At 36.1% G+C, this 4,868-nt stretch overlaps 1 pseudogene; it reads left to right on the plus strand.

The window, feature by feature from the left end:
* Positions 1 to 997: 997 nt before the first annotated feature.
* Positions 998 to 1,095, plus strand: LOC122890725 (annotated as a pseudogene).
* Positions 1,096 to 4,868: the final 3,773 nt, after the last annotated feature.

The following is a 4,868-nucleotide window of genomic DNA, read 5'->3' on the forward strand; positions in this document are numbered from 1 at the left end:
TTATAGAGGGTACGGCTTGCATGGAGCACTGGGTGTGGTGAAAAAATAATGAATACTGTTTTTCTGAAAATAAATAAACTGGAGAAAAAAATAACTTTAACTGTTCTAAAGACATTTTCTTACACTTTTATAAAGTATAATTTTTGTTTCTGGAAAAAAAAAGATATAACGGTCTTCACAAACACTGTAGCATGATTGTTGATCATGGTCAATTTAACAGAGTAACTTAAAACTGTTCTCTGAGGATATGATTCTTTTTCAAGACTTTAGAACAGGATAGAAATAGAATGAACAAAATCTCCTTACTTTCCTGTTTTTATACCTAGAGAATAGGTTACATTATATATGAAATCAGGCATATCCACAGACTGGGGTAAAAGCTAATAGGCAATAAGATGATAAGAAAAAGTTATTTTTAAATAACAGGAAGCTTTGTTGGTACTGAGTAACATTTATTTTAAAGAGGAAGAAGCACTCTAGATTGATTTTAATAGCTGGAAGAAAGGCATAGGAAAGGTTGCAGGCAATCAGCAGGAAGGAAATGACTGCTGATGAAGTTCATTCATTCTATTAGACTTAATCTCCCTTATTCCACTTCATTTTCTCAGGAACGTTTTGAGGTTGCTGTTATTCAATATTTATTTCATGAAAGCTAAATCTGAATTAAGTAACTTCCCCAAAGGTTTCAGAGTTAGAGTGGTCAGAATCAAGAAACAAATGGTGCACTGGGTGTGGTGAAAAAATAATGAATACTGTTTTTCTGAAAATAAATAAATCAATTTAATGAAAAAAGACAAATGGTGAGTGCATTATTGTATTCACAGCTAGCACCAAACTTCCTTGTGAGGAAGAATGTTCTGGTTAAGGAAAATGTTCCTGTGGAGTCAATTAGGGTAGAAGACCAGAGCCTCTGGGAGTAGGTGGAGGCAGGAGCTCAAACTGCAGAAGAAAAACAAAAAATTTAAATAATGATGCTTTTCATTAAAAGAAATAAGATTGAGTGCCCACTTGGACAGTACTGGAAGGATACAAAGAGGATTAGCATGGCCCCTGCCCAAGGATGACACCCAAATTCATGAAGCATTCCACATTTTTAAAAAAACAGACAAAAAATTAAATAAAATAGAATTGGGGGATCACTGTTTTGGTATGCTCATGAAAGGAAAGACAAAAAAGGGAAAAAAAAGAAAAAAGATTGAAAACAGATTTCTTTGTAAAACTAGGTGCTATATGACCTAAAATTCAGAGAAGTCACAGGATACATGAAGAAATTTTGAGGAACAAGAATTGAGTACAAAGTAATTTTGCCTTGTGTTCCTTGAATCCCCAGTCAAGACTGATGAACCTTGGTCAAGTTTTGCTATAGGAGTGCCTGGGTGGCTCAGACAGCTAAATGTCTGCCTTTGGCTCAGGTCATGAGGTCCTGGGACTAAGTCTCACATTGGGCTTGCTGCTCAGTTGGAAGCCTGCTTCTCTCTTTCCCTCTGCCTACCATTACTCCTGCTTGTGCTCTCTCTCTTTTTCTTCTCTGCCAAGTAAATAAATAAATAATTAAACAAATCAATATATAAATAAAACCTTTCAAAAACAGAGAGAGAGAGGTTTGCTGTAGTTGTTCAAGTGGATTTCTAAAATGTGAACATGGGTCTAGATTTCTAACCTGAAATTCATGTGTGAACCAAACATACATAAATGATAGGAAAGCCTGCAGTTTGAGGCTCCTCAGTTCACAGACTTTTCTTCTTGTCAGTTTTCCTAGATCTTAGTCAGAAGGGGTTATCTAACACCTCTCTTTTATTTGACTTGTTTTCTTAGCTGAGCACTAAAGAAATAATTTATAGGAAAGCACAATTTAGGTGAATTTGGTCTGAAATATTACTGAAAACTTTTGGAAATTTAGTGTGAAATAGCAAAAATCCAGATAAATGTATTTTTTAAAGGATGAAAAACTATGTGGTTCTATTGGTTTAAAATAAAGTGTCTCTAAGTAGAGACTATGTCAGCTTGTTTCAACTAATAGATAAAATAAATTTGTAATTAAGAGCAGCTGCTTGGTTATAAAGACACATATGTTTTAGCCATAAACTGAGATTATTCTCTTAAGTAACATGTTCCCTATAGTACTACTTGAAATTTGACTCTCTTTGGAAAAACATTTCTAGATACATATTGAGATTCTGCATTATGCAGTGGTTGAGACCAAAGAGAATGTGGTTCAAATCCTGGCTCAGCAACCTCATATTCGTGTGGACTTGGGCAAATTTCTCACCTTCCCTGAGTCTTTGTGGGCTCTTCAGAATAGTGGGGTTTGGTCTATTTACTTCTGCCATTTGGTCGCTAATTCACAGTATCTGAGAGTATCTGGTGCCTGTGCTCTGGCACCCAGCTGGGTTTTAGTGGTTTCTTCATCACTGCCCTGCTATTTTAATGTTCTTTGGCTTCTCTTTCCCCATGTAGTATCTCATCTTTCAGGATCTTTCTAAAAGTTTCTTGAGCTTTTCACAGTGTAGTGGACTTCGGGATATTGCAAATCCTACATAGTGACTGGTTTCTTAGAGACAGGAAGTAGAAGTGGCTAGGCCAATCAAGGACTATATGAAATGGCACAGTGCCAGCCACACTGTGTTCTTTATTCGAGGACACAGAGCCTGACCAGACTGAAGAGTAGAGAATGTTTAGGACAATTTGATAAAAAATGGCAACGTCATGTTGCAAAAAGCACTTCCAATGGATAATATGGTTCTGGACATTTTTAAGAAATATATCATGTGAGATAATGAAGCCTACCTTACAAGGGCTTTGTGAAGTTCAGAAGATGTACCAGGACCTGGCACATACTGAGCATTCATTAAATGATGATGGTTTATTAGCGTGGACAGCTCAGTTTGGATTATCACCAATTCTCAGGTAGTAAAACTGAAGTTAAGATTATTTAGAAAGTATTGTGATTTGATCATAGTGCTAAATCAAAATAAAGAGAAAGTTAAAATGACAGGATTCTAGTACAAAATACATAAACCCACCACAAATTTCATAAAACTCTTTTTACTAATGCCATGCATTAACACTGTCAACTCTTATTTGTTGTTGCTCCAGTCTCCCCAGTAAAGCAGAGGAGTGACCCATCTCAAAGTTACCCCACTTGTGGAATTGTATGAAGGGTCAGGAGATAGGTGTGGTTGCACAGGACCAGATTTCTATAGGAGAAAACTCAGAATGATGAGAGCCAAGGAATCAGGAAATCCAAAGTTGTTTGGGAAGAATCAATTTTAGGTTTTTTTTTTTTAGTTTTTTTTTTAAGATTTTATTTATTTATTTGACAGAGAGAAATCACAAGTAGATGGAGAGGCAGGTAGAGAGAGAGAGGGAAGCAGGCTCCCTGCCGAGCAGAGAGCCCGATGTGGGACTCGATCCCAGGACCCTGAGATCATGACCTGAGCCGAAGGCAGCGGCTTAACCCTCTGAGCCACCCAAGTGCCCCGTAATTTTAGTTTTTTATGACAGAAAAATTCCATATTCTAGTAACCAGAGACCGAAATTGGAAATGGTGGTCATGGAGTTAGCAGTCTAACATCGGCTGGAAATCAGTGTAGATACACATGGTAACAGTGGGGAGTGGTAGTGCCAGTGTGGCCAATCATTTTAAGTACCATCAGATCTTCAGACTTACTTATATTTGATTGAAGATGCATTTATCCATCATTTTTAAGGCCAACAACCAAGTCTTATGCAGAATTTGGAATGACACCTGAGCTGATATAAATATTTGGCAAAATGATAGCCTCAGGGTTTAATCTGTCCTACGTATGAATATCAGATAAACTGTCCTTTCAGTTTTGATTTATTTTGTGACCTCTCTTTGATAATTTGTCAAAAGGACACCATGCTGAAAGAACAAAAATGAACTTGATTAATGCGAACTGTTCTAACTCACCGAAGATTGAAATGGTTGGAGTATGTTTATCTCTATTTTTTTTTCTGATAAATCTGGGTAAAGGAAGGATATTTCAGTAGCGTGAGTCACACTTATATTTGTATCAGTACCTACATTTTTACTTTCATTGGCTTGCCACAGACTTAGGGAAGTAAAGCATTATTTGTTTCCAGTTTAGTGCTAATGTACATGACTAATGCACTAATAAATATTGCAAGCAAATCAATTGTACTTCCTAATAGCAAGGTGAACAGCAATAGCATTTTATGCAAGATCATAGGAGATTGAGCACTAGACCTGAAAAGGGATGGTTCTAACCCTGACATTTCATTATTTCTTGGGATTTGTGCATCTTCCTTAATGTACAGTTAATGTAATTTGAGGTTATGAATCTTTTTTTATAGTCTTCACTTATATCTTTAAAGTTACAAATCTCAAGTTGTGACTAAAGCAGAAAGCATTCACAGGATTCTGACCGGGAAACTAAACTAACACACAAATTTTCATTCTTCCTGGGGAAAATGTATAAATTCTATTTATTTTTCATTGGAATATATACTTGGGGTGAATAATGTTTGACACATATTTGTTGCTAATAAAAATCTCAGAATCTATCCCATTCAGTTCATTGTTTCTGCCAGGGAAGCATGGGGTTGATATAACAAGAAAGAACAAACAAGGGAAATATTGGTTTTAGCCATAAATGCAGTATGATTGATCATCTCAGGACTCTCTGTGCCCACTGAGTTGTATTTGCAGCATTACTGAAGATGGCTTAGCACCTTATGTGACCAATTCTGTAAGGAAGCCAAAAGAATGAATTCTCCTCAGAGACTTTGAAACATATACAAAGGAACATTTTCCATTCATTTAAAATATGAATGAGACTAAAATTTTCTTCTTCAGAAAAGTTCGCAATTTTCTTTTTTATGTA

The sequence above is a fragment of the Neovison vison genome, chromosome 11 (genome assembly GCF_020171115.1).
Source record: "Neovison vison isolate M4711 chromosome 11, ASM_NN_V1, whole genome shotgun sequence".
Taxonomy (NCBI): domain Eukaryota; kingdom Metazoa; phylum Chordata; class Mammalia; order Carnivora; family Mustelidae; genus Neogale; species Neogale vison.